The sequence below is a fragment of the Drosophila bipectinata genome, chromosome XL, assembly GCF_030179905.1.
Source record: "Drosophila bipectinata strain 14024-0381.07 chromosome XL, DbipHiC1v2, whole genome shotgun sequence".
NCBI classification, from domain to species: Eukaryota; Metazoa; Arthropoda; class Insecta; order Diptera; family Drosophilidae; genus Drosophila; species Drosophila bipectinata.
This window is the reverse complement of record NC_091734.1, coordinates 5825474-5841383: the sequence shown is the minus strand read 5'-3', so window position 1 is coordinate 5841383 and position 15910 is coordinate 5825474. Positions and strand designations below refer to the sequence as shown.

The following is a 15910-nucleotide window of genomic DNA, read 5'->3' as shown; positions in this document are numbered from 1 at the left end:
ATTCTATTTGGTCCTTTTTGGCAAATTGTAGGCCTTCTACTCTTGGCAGAATCGTTAATCGTTTGCTTTTGGAATTTTGTTAAGAACACAACGTTACCCATAAATCTCAACTCCTTTATGTTTTCAACAAAATATATACATACATGTACATGTTCATAGATATATCTATATAGATTTACTATTGAATCGAAGTTAAAACCCAGGGACCAAAGCAATTAATAGACTCACACACACACACACAGTGAAGTCTAAAGTTGTTTTATGTGGAAAATAAATTGGTTTTGCCATTGTGGATGGGCTATGTTTCTGTTTCTGGGGCTTTGTTTTTGCTCTGTCGCTCTATAGCCTGTCGACGCTTATTTGCCAAACGAATTTACAAGCAAAAATGTCTGTTTATTTGCATATGTTGAATATAAATAAATAATTGCCCGGCGTCCATACAATTTATGCATATTTTAATGTAATAATTTCATTGCAAATTAAATCGTTGTTGGCTGCAATGCAATGGGCCAAGTTCCTTTTTGGTTCTTTTGGGATCTCTTTTTATGCTCAATTGACAGCAAATAAAAATGTCAGTTAACTGGTTTCGCCAAACAAACAGCCTGAATAGGGATGGGGGGGGTTTTTATTTTTTTTTTAGGGGTAACCACAAACAAGACAATACCGAACATGGCAAACATGACACTGGATACAGGACAACAAGGGACTATCCAGCAGGATACAGGACACTCAACTTAAGCTAAAACCAAAAACCTAAAACCCCAAAACCAATCCAATTCAATCCCAAACGATCCAAGACGGCAATCGAAAGGCTCACAGACACGCAAACTGAAAAGAAAGTCTGGCAGGGGAGTAAGTCAACTCGAGTCAAGTCAAGAAAAAAAGCTTGACAGCACGCCTTGAAAAATATATATAGGGAGGTGGTGTGAGAGATGGGAGACCTCAGGTCAGCCACTTACGTGGGTTAGATCACCCCGTACTCCCACTCCAATAGTCTTGTGCCCTGAACCGTGTGCGTATATTGAAACGTATGAGCACATTATCTACGTGTTTACATCCCAATTTGATTCCCCGATGATTGCCCGAAGACTCCGCCTTTCCTTTCCTTTCAGTTCCCCTTCGATATATATATGTATATATTTTTTTGTTTTGTCTTGAAAGATTTGTTGGCAATTTCTTTCACACACACACATCTCAATAGTAGTGGCAGTGGCAGTCAGTGGGTTTCTTTTCGATTTCCGTTCAACATCCTCGTATATCCTGTGAGCTTAGTCACTTACAGCCCGAGTCAGTCTCAGGAACAGGCATCTCAACCCACATCCGGCCAGAAAGGACCTGCTTGTGCTCCATTTTTTTTGTAATACTCTAACAGAGAGGTTAGGTTATTCCAGAGAGGTTAAAAATTGGTATATACACTCTTTATAATCGCTTATAACAGATGAATAAGTTTCATCCATATCAGTCTTTTATAAATATATTAAATATATCGGAAAGTGTATCCATACTTCGTCTTCTCTTAAATACTTCCCCTTTTTTTTATTTTACTCCAATGACTACATTGCGTTTGGTTTCGTTTTGGCTTTGCCATGTTATGTTTACTGCCGCCAAGACAGGCTGTCTCATGACTTCCGAGGCAGTCCTAATAACTGCTGATTGTGTGATTTCCCCCGCCAATGGACGTGTTGCGTGTTTGGCAGGAGGTCCTCGGGTCTCCGGTAAGCCTCCTGCCCCCATTCACCCTCTTGGCCTCATGCCATCCCTTTGGCCGTTTGGCTGTCAGCGTTTCTGTGTTGGCATTGACCCTCCGGAGACCTTTTCGTGCACTCATAAATGTCTTTCAATCATAATGTTTCAATAAGTCAAAATCGATTACGAACTTCATATGAAATTTATTGCACTTTCGCAAATATGACATTGACTGGTTGCGTGTGGGTGTGGGTGGATATATATATATGTACACATGTATGTATTTATTGAGGAGGAGGTGTGGCTGTGGGCGGTCCAATACCAAAACTTCAATCTGACGCGCGTGTGTACCGCATTTGCGGTTTGTTTATCGCAAGGTGTATGGGGAAAGTGGCCACATGCACACAAAATTGAATTTGCCGAAGGGGCAAAGTGCTTAAATATTTAGTTAAATGATTGACAGGGATTGCTCTACTGTACCTGTATGTCCTGTGCGGTCCCTCCACCCCTCCGGTTGTCCGTTTGTTGTGTGTTTGTACTGTAGTACAGTGGCAGCACGCACAATCCATTAACATTGACTGTTCGATTATTTGAATATTGACAAATTATTGACTGCTGAGCATTCGGGCGAGCAAAAGGATTATCATGTGACGACGAGTCAAAGCCCCAACGATTATCTCTCACTTTAGTATCCTGTTTGTGTATTTCTGACCACCACATACTATAGTATACAGTACATAACTTTTTATGACTGGTTTTTTTTTTTTTTTTGCTTTTCAATCAACGAAGCGGAAGACCATTTGTTACTGGACCCGAGGGTCGGGTATTAGTTAAGGGAAAGGACTCTATCATATAGGTTGTATAGACTTTATACCCTTTAGTTTAAAGGGATTGAGTTGAAGGGAGATTTTTGTGAAGGTCAAGGGATGTATAAGTCCTTTATAACCTTTAACCTTTATACTAAAAGTAGCGGGTAATGATAGCTTATCATAAATAATGAAGATTGCAGAGGCACCTCTAGCATATCCAACTTATAGCTCTAAAACCCAAAGGTACCGGTTATATATCTCATATATCTAAATCTCAGACTTATTAGTCTTTCTCTTAACCTTATCACCCAAAAGTACCGGGTATTGTTAGTCTTCTACCCTCAACGATTATTTTCTATTTATTTCTACAACATACTACCATACATATTCATATGGGAGAGTTCGCTTGAGCGAGTCCTTTGCCTGGCATCGTCTTCTTGCCGTCAAAAGTCGCTTTTGTGTGCCTTTTTAATTTCACATTTGCATTCGTATTCGCATTTTGCACCAAGAAGGTGCCGACACCAGGATTGCAGCACTGGCGCTTAATCAAAATCATACGCGACGTTGCATCAACATGGCGCACAAAAAAAATAGAAAAATAGAAAATAGAGAAACGTGGCAACAAAGCCAAAGGACAATAAGTCGCAAAGTGGGCCAGGCTGAGTCCAGGTCCTGGAACGACAATTTCTAGGTATTCATTATTTTGAAATTTTTTAGCGCGCATTTCAGCGCCTTTCCGTTTCCGGCGTGTAGAGCAAAGTAAGAGAATTAAAAGAATACACAAGGCTGTTGGGGGGAGATGTTGGGGTAGAAGCATCTGCTTCCATTGCTGGTTTAAATAACAATTTTTCCAGGATAGCCTTCGTCCCTCCCCCGAAAAAGGATGAGTGCAGAGTACAGGGAGTACAGAAGCACCTGGAGCCGCAGGTGTGCATCACCTGCTGTTTGGCTTAATGAATGCGACATTACCACCCAGGCAGGCAAAGTCCTTGGCTCGGATTAGTGAGGCTCGACAGTGGAGGACCCTGCCTCTCACCCAATGGCTTTCAAAGGGTGTGGGGCTCTGTGGCAGCCAGCTTTTCATCTTGCTAACCACCTTGATTAGTATAATGCGCAATAATCGCTGAGCCAGCTCCCACGGCAGTGAAATAAAAGTGAAAGTGAAAGGATTTTATTATTATTACCCCACAGTGAGAAGAGTAGAGGGGGGCAGTGGGGGCTTGTGGCTTGCTAGCTGGTGGCAACTAGAGCTGCATAATTACATCCGGAGACGCGGCACTGTCAGCAACTCGTCACGGGATCATTAAGGAGCCACAACAAAGTCCTGCCTGCCTGCCAGGGGGGATTAAAATGATATCGTTTTATTAGCAACCCACCAGATGTCCAGGTATGTCCTTTCGACATTTTTAATTAAAGCCTAAAATCTAGCTTGGCAATTATTAACTTTAATTGGAACTCTACAGTGTCCGGCACTCGAGTGCGTTTTAAATAACTGACGAAAGACCAAAAAAAAAAGACAAAACATTGCCCCCAAAAAGTGGCAAGAAATTGCAGCAACAAATGCGAGGGGCTGTGCCCCAACAATGATGGCAAAATGAGCAGGGCGTGACCGGTTACCAAGAGGGTGGAGAAGGGGGTTTGGCGAAGGAAGGTGCAACCGGAAGGGGCCCGGGGACAGAGGCTCGGGACAGAGGCAGCCGTGCTAGGGTCATGACGGTGGATGCCACGTCTGCGGCAAACAATGCTGCTGCTTAGCCTCAACAAACAAACGCAAACCCCCAAACAGCCAAACACGGGGGCTATGCTAAAGAGCACTGAAAGAAAATGTTACAGATTTATTTACTTAATTTTTCAAGGGTAATTTAAGGCTATATCTTTGGTTAAACAAGGTGGGTAGAGCACTTAAAAAGTTCTATTAAGTTAAAACAAATTTTTGACTTACCAGTTTTGGGGATTTGGCTTTGATAGTCCTGGTTCTGGACTTAAGTTTCTGGAAAAGTTTTAAGATAGTTCTTCTGCAAATATAAGAAAATTTTTAACATAATATATAAAATGATAGTTATCTTTAAAATAATTAAGAAAACTAAGAAGTATATATTTTCTAACATGAACTTTAAGAAAACTTAAAAGTTACTTTCAAAAGAACTGTTTTATAAAATGTTTCTATGAATTAAGCTAAAACTTGTATATTCTTCATAAATCTTGAAAAACATATATCAGACTCCTTAAAAAATATTTTTCTTTAATTTTTTTACTATTTAAAAACGTAAAAACATAAATCCAATAACTTCCCAAATTTCCAAATAAAAGTTCCAATATTCTCAACCAAAACTTCTCAACCAGAGCTTTAAGTTTAAAGATTCCCAAGATCCAGTTTAATATTTGTCCAGTGTATTTTTGTATATGTGTGAGTGGGCAGGCCGCCTGCATGGCGACTGGCTTCCGTTTCCTGTTTCGTTGTGCTTTCAACTCAACTCGAATCCTGTTTGCCGTTTAATTAGAGACACACTCACACTCACACACACCCATACCCACCATCCCACACCCACTGATAGATGCACAGACAGACACACAGGTGGACCTCCTTGCGTTACGTCACAGCTGCCATGCCAGTGCGAGTGTGTGCGAGTGAGGGGGGGAGGAGGTGTGTGTGTGGATTGTGAGCGTATAACGATGTGGTAGGTAATCAGAAACTGCTTTTAATTATTCAAGGTTCCATTCTGATGAATGAAGACAACAACGATAACAGCGGCGACCAGCGCCAAACTGTGCAATAAAGGCAACAGTGAAGAGAACAGCAAAAGCAACAAAAAAACACTGAACAGTAACAACAATTGCAACAGCAACATGCAACACCAACATGGCCTGCTGTCCGCGGTTTGGACTTGCCATTAAAGCAAAAGCAACAACCACAATACCAAAAATACTGACTGACATTCAACGAAAGGGGATTTAAATTCACTGAAAAAAAAAACAATAAAAAACAAAAAAAAAGAGACAACACAACAACTAAAACAACAACATGAATAACCTTTTGATGTTGCACTTGCAACATTCAATGGGAGAATGCCCAGTTGCAGGGTCCTTCTCATTCCATTGATGATACTTTTGCAGGATCGGGTCCAGCAAGCCATTTAAATGTCTGCATAAAAAGTCAAGCACTGATGGCGAAAACAAAATGAACAAGAAGGGATAATTAAGTGGAGAATAGAGACTATAAGATACCCGGTACTAGGGTTTAAAAAAAGGATGCTTTTTTGATTTAGGTTCTAGGTTAAAGAATTATACTAAGAATTGAAACCATTATGCTTTTCATTTAAATAATAAAAGACTCTAGATCTTGAAAGAAAGAAACAAGAAAGGACTATTAGGTGAATAATAATGACTATAAGATAACCGGTATTCAGGATAAAGAAGCATGCTTTTTATAAAATATTCTATGGTAGAGTTTTTGAAAATGTAGAAGCCTAAAGATATATCCTCTTCTTTTAAAATAAAATTCATTCTCTAGAGTCTAGATCTTAGAGAATATTAGTTAGCAAATATTAATTATTTAAAAAAGAATAAAGACTGTAAGATACCCGGTACCAAGTATTCAAAAAGGATGCTTTTTAAAAACGAATTTATGATACAATTTTTCAAAAAACTTGTAAAGTTCATAAAGTAATATGTACCCAAAAGATACATAATTTTCTTTTAGATTTTGTCAGGCTTTAGATCAAGATACAACTTAAAATACCTCCCAAATCTTTTAGTTTTTTCCGTTTAATCTTCAAAGTTCAAACCCTCAAAGTACCAGGTATCATACAACAATGACGAACAGCTACTGAACAGAGCCACTGACCACAACAAACGCAAATAAGTCACATGAAAAATGCCCAACGACGTGAAAAGTGGCAGTCAGCGGGTGGAATGGGTGGCTCGGGTGGGTTTTGGGGAATCGAGTTCGGGTTTTTGGTGTTGACTGACGGGTGTCCGGTGGCGGTTGGCCAACAATAAGATGCAACACAAATAATTTTAATGCATACGCCTAGCAGGACGCACACCTGCCAGAACTATACAATACCCGATACTTGTGCAACAAAAAATCATAGCCTCTTAACAGGCGTTTGATGATTAATATTTGGTTTAATTTAGTTAACCTTGTTTTCATTGGCACCTTAATAAAAACAAAAAGGCCGTACTTTTTTGGTTAAAAAAGAGTGTGAAAAAAAACCAGAATCCTGGCAATTAACAAAAGCCAAACGCTGACTGACAGAGAGCTGCCTTTGAACCCCCCGGGGGTCACTGAGGTCAGAAAGTATTTGTCACGCTCGTTAAAGCAGCGAAAGTTACGGCTTAGCCGTCGCATTTTTTGGCCATTTGGACAGAGGCCAGCGGGGGTTTTTTTTTTTTGGTTGGTTTGGGTTTTCAGGATTTCTGGGTTTTGGGTTCCGTTAGGGTTTCCTCTCGGAGTAGGTGGAGAAAAGTTAATGGGTGATCGTGATGCGGATGTGATTATGTGTGCGTGTCCGTGAAAAGCGGCCTTGCCACGGCTTTTGTTGTTAATTCTGTTTACTTTAAAATGCCCCAACTTGAACGTCTGGACTGGCAAATATTTGTCGTATTAATGAATGCACGGGTTAATGTGTTTACATGCCGGCTCTCCCACCTTTACTGTATGTGTGTGTGTGTGTGGCATGGAGCATGGGGCATGTGGCAGTGATGGCAGGTGGGTATGAGGCATGGAATGAATTCTGCCGACGACAGCTATCAATTTTGCAAAACGACACGCGACATTGAAAGACGAAAAGTCGCAGAGAGAAAAGGACTGACTGTCTGCGGCTGGAAATAAAATCAATAAATTGTCCTTCAGTCCTTTAGTCCTTTAGCCCATTCAGTTCTCGAATACGATCTGTTTTGGGATCCGAACAGAGAAAGAAATCGCCAACTTTAATGACTTTACTTGACTTTACTTAACCTTACTTACTTTCGGCCAGAAGCTCATTGACCGTACTCGCTACAGTTTACTCTTACACTTGCCTGCCGCAACAAATTATTGTACACATGAATTTCCACTTAAGGCCAATGAAAATGTTTTAACAATGCCCTCGGACCGAGAGTGGCTTCAGTGGCTGTATGGAGCGATGGCGGGGGCATGCCACTGCCACTGCCACACACAGTAAACTGTTTTAAAATGTAAATTTTCGCTAGCAAGCCGGCATTAAGGCCAATAAACAGAGTAAATGTGCCATTTAATAAATGCGAAATACGGAAAGTGAAAAAATAACAACGGAAAACGAACGTCTTCTGTGTGTTTCTGTGTATATGTCTGTACTATACCGTACTGTACTGTACTGTACTGGGAAAAGGCAATAAGTTAAATTGAATTAAAAACAAATTAATTAAATCCCTCATGAAAATGTGCAAACGGTGCCTGCCCATTCCCATACTTATACCCATCCCCAGCTGGGAACTACTTTTTGGCATAAAAAAAGTAAAGCAAAAAAATCTACAAAAATAAATAGAAAGTAGACTTAAAAGGTCTAAGAATTGGAAAAAAAATAATTATGGAAAGTTAAGTAAGAAACTAAATAATTAATTTAATTAAAGAATACTTCATACGTTTTATGAGTTCAAACTCAGTATGAGATAAAGCTTTTAGATAATTCCCTTAAAATTATTGAAAATTATTGTTAATTATTTTATAAATTTTTTAAAATAAATTATCATAAAATAAGTTATAAAATAGCTTTATTTTATTTTAAACTTATATATTTTCTCCCCAAAATATATTTTATTTCATTAACTTTCAAGACATACCTTATACCCCACCAAAGAGTATTCAAATAAGATGATAAATATCTGTAGCCGAAAACTCATTTTCGCATAATTAGCTAACAAATTGAAAGGCCCAGTTTAGACAGCACCTGATGCCACATCCTACTTGCCACACAGACCCCGCCTTATCCGGAGCATCAATCACCCGGTGTTGCGGCGCATAATTACATGTCCTGTAATGCTGGGGAGTAATCTCCACTACACTGCCGAGACAATCAACGGCTGATCAGGGATATATAGACATGGAAAGTTACTACACACTACCGAGAGAACACCAGAACTAATTCCACTAATAGGAATCATAAAAAGGATAACACGCAATAAATAATGGCAAAGGAAGAGGAATTTTTGATATTGGAAATGCACATCACGTATGTATTCAATTACTTGTTGAACCTTGTGCCCAGTTCCCGAAGAGATTTGGGACCCCAAAGGGGGCAGGAAGAGAGCCAAAGATATATACAATGTATAGTCTTGGGAGGTCGAAGGTCGAGGGGTCGTCTGGTGGTGGGCGGACATTGGGACACTGGATGTCATGTCATGGATTGTGATTGTTCGAAAAGGAAATCATATTTTCTGTTATTGTGGCAAAATGAGATTATTAAATGGGTTTTGGGTAAAAACCCAATAAGGCTGGGCCAGGACCTCTGCCTGGTAAACAGTAAACCGACACCAGCATCCTTGGCTGAGCCGAAAAAAGGACGAAAATATCGGAAGCCGGTGGCAGGGCCAACGACAACTGTCTGCTCGTGAAAGTGTAATGGGGTTTGGGGGTTTCCTCGCAAGGAAGTCCTCGCGTACGTGATATGTATACAGTGGACACCCCCTTGCGTCTCGCCCAATATCCTTTCATGACTTTTCAAGGTTCATTTGCGGCCAGACAATAACAACAACAACAATAGCAATTTGTAGACAACCAGCAAGCAAAAAAAAAATGTAAGAAGAAACATAAAATCCAGAAACTATATATCTGTTGCTTGGCAAATATCCTGGCAAAAAAAAAATATCGCAGAAAGGTGCCAGGACACTTGGCACGTATTGTTTGTCCACTCAATATTTGTTTGTTTCTCTGTCTGTTTGTTGGTTTGTCTTTTATAAATATTTGAGCCTGTTGTTGGAGGGATTCTCGCCAAAAAAATGAATTATTGAGGTTCATAATGGTTCGAAATTGTGAAGGTTTAATCTTGAATTGTAGGGGAAAGTCAATTAATTTAAGTCTTTAAAATTAAAACACAAATTATAAAGATAAAGGTCTTAAAATGGTTATAGAAATCATAAACATTTTAAACCTAAAAGGTGTCTAAAAACTAAAGTAATTCAGTGCCCAAAAATAAACGAAAGTCTTGGGAAAAAGATTGCTCAAAACAGTGGCTATTTAAAATGGTTTTTTTATATATATTTTTTAAAGAAATAATTAAGAACGTGTAGGCTTAAATAAGAAAAAAACTACAAATTCTTCAGTGTAAAATAAACTTTAAAAACTGACCCAACTCAGTGTTCTATAGAGTTTCAGAACGCCCTCTCCTTAGTATAGAATGTCCAGAAGAAAGAGCCATTAAAAAGGGCCAGTGGGGCAGGGAAAAGAAAGAAAAAGAAAGCTGAGAAAAGAGAAAAAGAAAGAAGAGAAAGCTGAGAAAGGGGCCACAAAAATAAAATCTTTCTCAAAGGTTAAGGCGTTGCAAAGCTTATGCAAATTATTCAGCAATGAGCAGCCAGCGAACATGTCTTTGAACGTGCGAGATGCGAAATGGATGTCATTCTCTAACTCACAATCCTGAATCCAGAATCGTGAATAGTAGAATCCTTTTTGGTGTCCCTGCACCCGCATCCTTGCATCCTGTGAATCTGAATTCTCTGTCCTGGCTGCAGTGTTGCAACACCGCCAGGCACAAGTTGAAATTAAAATTCAAGCAACGCGACAACGCGGCGTATGGAAAACATTTGCATTTCCAGCCCTCTCGACTTGCTCCTTCCGGAAGGTCCCAGAATCCTTGATTCCTGATCCTTTGACTCCTTTTACCGCCTCACCTTGGCCCTCCAGGTGGATGGCTCTCCGCCCTCACCTTTTGGCTCTGACTTTTGCCACACCTGCGGTATGTTCTTCGAGAGTTTCGTGAGTTTTCGCCCCCCGACATACAAATATACGGGTAGGATACTATATATACATATATATATAGAAAGTGCTGATTACAAACGGAAAATTGAAAATCTTAAGCGCCAGAGCATATTGAAAATGGCAAATGGGGTCAGGGTGGGTGGATGGGTGGATACCACCCTCTCATCTGAGGAGAGTCCCTGCGAATCTCATTCAACCTCAATCGCAATCAGAAGGCCAACTTTATTTCCAGCAGCTGTTTAGACTTTGAGCCACGTGTGCCTTCATTTGATTCGAAACTGTCAATGTTTTGTTTTGTTTCTTACGATTTCATTTTGTCCTTGTTTTTTGCCAGGACGACAGGACAGGAAGGGAAGGAGGACAGGACCACCCTTGTGCCTCCTGCCTCCTGCCCTCGGAATCCAAAAAGTCAAAATTGTGTCGAAAGTCGAAACTGATTCTGGTGCCGTGCATATTAATGAGCCGGGCTAGAGAGATCAAACACAGCACTACGGATGACTTGGACTACAAAACCGTAATCCGTATACCGTAGTCCTTGGTCCTTGACTCCATAGTGTTGTTGTCACGACTGCATCCCGGCGAAAAGTAATAAACTTGCGGTTTAAATTAAATTGTGCAGATGTATCGATAAAGCTTTACGATTTCTGTCTGGCTCGGTGAGTGGCACGGGAGGACCACCCCTGCCACATGGAATTCGACTGCAATTAGGGGTCGCACATCTATCAAATCGAGACGATGCCACTGCCACTGGCAGGACAATACGGAAACAGGACATGCGGTGGATCATCCGAAAAATAACTGATTAAAAGCCTGGCCACAAAACGTATTAACATGTCGACTCCAGAAGGACACGAGCTCTGAGGGCCAGGTTAACATACAAAGCCATCAAGGAGTTGCCACCAAAAGCAAAGCCAAAGCCACAAGGAAACGGAAGTCAGGAATACCCCAAAAAAAAAGGACGAGGACTACAAATAAATAAAAGTGGAAGGGCACTCGGTTTTGGAGTGGCAGTAGAACATTCAATACACTTTTGAAGAGGTTTATTTTAAATATAGATGGCTTATAGCCACCAGATCAGCTAGGGAATGGACAATTTAAATTTTAGCCAAAATATCCTTTTTTCAAGCACTTTTTTATGAATATCTTTACTAATAATCTTCCGATTCGAAAACGGAATACCATTTATAAATCAGAGCTCTATTCCTCTCCAATCTGCATCAAAAGTTCGAAAAATTAATGCAAAAAAATTTTGGGTAAATTTTTGGACAAAAATTATGAAAAAATGTGTACAAAATTTTGTTTCAAGATTTTGATGGAAAATGATGCTACTCAGAGTTCTAAGATCGGGAAAGTATAACATTTTTGGATCTGTTAACTATTAGCCGAGTTATGCTCATTTTTTCTTTCAAAAATCTAAAAATTGGATCTGCTTTTTAAAATTAATATTTTTTAAAAGTTTCAAATTTGTTTTACAGTTTTTAATGAATATTTTAGCTATTTCTCAGCCGATGCAGAAACGGAGTACCATTTAGGAATCAGCGATCTATTCACCTTCGATCTGCATCAAAAACTACCAAGAATTTAACAAAAAAAAATTTGGCCCAATTTTTGGCCAAAATTGTGATGGTACCCCTTAAAAAAATTCGAAAAAATGGCTCAAAAATTTTATTTCAAGATTTTGATGGAAAATGATGCTGCTCGGAGTTCTTAGATCGGGAAGGTATAACATTTTGGGATCCGCCGAATATTAGCAAAGTTATGCACATTTTTTCCGTCAAAAATATTTGAAAATTGTGGAAGTTTTTGAAAGTTTTCTTTTTTGACAAAAATCCAATTTTTTTATGAAGTTTTTAATGAATATCTCAGCTATTTTAAAACCTAATGAAAAACGGAATACCATTTATAAATCAGTGCTCTTTTGCCCTTCGATTTGCATTTAATATTTGTAAAAATCTGACAAAAAAAATTTTGCTCAAGTTTTGGCCAAAAATCAAGGGGTACCCCTTAGAAAATATGCGAAAAATGGGTCACAATTTTTATTGCCAGGTTTTGGTCAAGAATGATGCTACTCGTTGTTCTAAGATCGGAGGGTATACCATTTGAGGATCTGTCAAGTATTAGCTGAGTTATGCCTTATATACCATTTAAAAAACAAAAAAAAATGGAACCAGGTTTTTGATTCTTTTTTTTTTCAAAATCTTAATTGTTGAAAAGCCTTATGAAGAATATTAAAGCCTCCTCCAAAAACAGAAAACCCCTCTTGTAGGGCATAGCACAAAAAAAAAGCATTGAATCGCAGTAGAAAAACAGACAAAACAAAACAAATAAGCCAAACATAAAAGTTTATATTGCGGTCTATGATTCACTCCCGGCCAGGACCAGAGATGACAGAGCGGGTGACATGAGGAGGGAGTCCTGTGGTTGGGCGACGACACAGCTGCAGTCAGGACAATTCAAAAATTTTGACATTTTGCGTTGTGGGCTGCGTTGTCTTCACCCAAGAACCCTGATGTTTACATGCAAGGACCTACAGGACATGGCCTGGCCGGCAATTTCTTTACTTTTCTTACTGTTGTTGTTGTTGTTGTGGGCCAAAGTAAATGAGTCATAGGTTGGCATCTTTGCTGGAGTCTGCCAGAAAGCCAGCCAGCTTGCCAGGCAGCCAGCCAACCTCTCCAGATTGTTCGAAACCCATTTACTTAATGGATATAATAAATTTTTCTACAAATTGAAACTCGTAATTTCCATTGTTCTCGCGCTACTGCTGCTGCTGCTGCTCCTGTTCCACCAGCTCCTGCTGTTTCCTTTGTCCTTGTACCTCTCTTTTCGGTCTTTGGGTCCTTGCGGTTCCTTGCCCCAAAAATTTCGTAAAAGGCAGAAGCTGTCTCCGGGTCCTCCGGGTGTTGTGTTGCCTGGAGCTCAACCGTAAAACTACTTGTAATTACGTTAAGCATTGTGGCTTCAGTGGCCATGTCCTGGTCCTGGTAGGTCCTACCCGGAGGGAGGCGGAGATAGGAGATGGAGCACCACTTGACCCATTGACACCCAAGGACTGAGAATGGAACAAAAGCCAGCGGCATATGATGATCCCAGACGAGGATCAGGACACGGAAAAGGTATAATTTGTAGACAGGATAAGCATCAGTGTATGCAGGAATTAGTGCCGGTAAAAATTGTAATGTCCTTAATTCGTTTTAAACAAAACACACACACACATAGAAAGGGAGAGAACAAGCCTGGCAGGATACCCAAGAAAATATGTTTCTCGGCTCCTTGGGGGGGAACCAGGAAGACTTAATGTCTGGCTTCATAAATTTTATGCTGGTGATGTTTAATTTGGCAACGGTAACTCATGTCTACTCGGACTACAGGACGAGGATGAGGATGAGGACTAGGACGATGAGCCTCATCCGGCTTTAGACGACTGCTTCATTTGCTTGTATAAATAAATTTTTGGGTTACCTCCCCAAGCCCTTACAAGCCCCAATGAAAAGAACACGTAGCTGTGTTTCCTAGACGAGAGAAAAGATGGATTGTTATCGCTCAGAGATAAGCGAGCACCAAGAGGATTCAAGTGGCAGGAGGCTCTGTTATTTCATTAGAGTGTCAGGACTAGGGCACTGACAGGTAACTTTTCATCAAAAAAAAAAAATTACGCACCATTTTGCGATGTTTTTCTTGATTGCTGATTGGATTTTTTTTTATTAGCCACCAAGGACTAAACAAATTCTGTGCATATCGATATGGTATTAACATTTATGAGTTCTTTAATAAGTAATTACCAATTTCTGATCCGGCTGGTCGGTGTCAGCAAATAATCATACACGCTGAAAGAGAGAGAGCTCAAGAACCCACACCTAGATGATTTTGGGAGGATACTAAAAAATTCAATTAGTGCTGCAAAGCCAGATAGTGAAAGTTTAATTCGTAAAGCTCATACTACTCTAAAAAATAAAAGAGTGAAGATTGAATAAGAAATACTATTGTAAAGATTTTAAGATAAAAAAAGACAATTAAATATTTTCTTCTAAAAAACTAATCTTTAAAAAAAAGATTAGTACAAATTTTTAAAAGTATTTCCTTGAAGAAAACATCCTTTTTAAGGACTCTCCACTGTTCTATCTGGACTATTTATATGCGTAGGTATGCGTGGCGACACACAAATGTTAAATCCAAACAATGAAATCAAATGATTTAATTATAACAGACAATAAAGCAACAGAATAATTGCGGCGACAGCGGCGGCAGAGCAGTGCTGCTACCACGCCCACCACTTTATAGCCAGGCCCTTTTTCAAAAGGGCGGGGCAGTAGCAGCAGCAGCAGCAGCAATAACCACAAAATACACCAAACGATGGGGGCAACAAACAGATGCACAACAGCAACAATGAATACCAAAAACAAAGACAATGACAAACACAAATGCAACAGCAATTGCAGCAACAATTGCAACACTGCAACTGCAACAGCAACTGCAATAACAATTGCAATTAAAATTCGTCCAAAAACAACAGGCATAAGAAGCAAAGGCAACATTTAGCCAGCCAATAAAAAATAATGCAAATAATTTACGCGACCGACCACCGACAACAATAACAACACATGTTGCAAACTGTTAAACAATTGATTAACAACAATTAGCCGCTTATTAAATTACAATAACAACCAACCAACCGACCGACCAACCCCTTGACAACAACGCGACTATTGTGCAATAAAGCCAATTCAGGACTCATTCAGGAGTCCTCCCTTCTGATGTGGCCAACAGCTGGCCCCTGGACAAGTCAATCGGTTAGAATTTAATGCGCATAAATTATTATCCTTTGGCAGGCAGGACAACAAAAAAAAACATAGCATACTTATGTGATGAGAATAGAAAAGACCCATTTAAGTAATTTGCATTTTATAGCCTTTAATAGAAAAAATTCCAAAAATATTTAAAGTTTCAACTTTAAACCGTAAAGCAAACAAGTTAGTTAAGAAAAGGGAGTTTGTTTTGAAAATGCAAATTCCAAAAAACAACACAAAAGGACTAAAGTTGCAAATGTCTAAACCACAAAATGGGCGACAAATGTGAAAAGTTTTTTACTTTAATTTCCGACACATTTGGGCGGCCATACCCCCCACCCACCATTCTCCATATTTGATCAATATGCCACACATGCAACACAATGGCATGACACTCATTAATGTTGACCTTCTTGAAAGTAATTAAAAGTGACCCTCAAGTATAATGCTCAGTAATTTTTCAATATGGTTGTGCAGGACTCGGCTGGACTTGCAACAAAAGTGGCCACAAAATCCCAAAAAACGAGTGCCAAGAGGATCAGAGTACCCAGAGGGCTAAAAACCATTTCCATAAGCAATTTATGCATGGCGATAGTTTTCGCACACGGTTACCCATACAAACACACAAATAACACACACACTAGCACACGCACACACCCACAGCCAACACACACACACACACACACAACATG

At 39.6% G+C, this 15910-nt stretch overlaps 1 long non-coding RNA gene across 1 annotated transcript in view; it reads right to left on the bottom strand.

Annotated features, from left to right (window-relative positions):
* Positions 1-15910, bottom strand: part of LOC138926237 (uncharacterized) — a 51189-nt gene that overhangs the window by 21166 nt on the left and 14113 nt on the right. Inside the window, exon 2 of the long non-coding RNA XR_011442648.1 lies at positions 4438-4510. This is a non-coding gene — a long non-coding RNA (uncharacterized lncRNA). The remainder of the gene's footprint in view (positions 1-4437; positions 4511-15910) is intronic.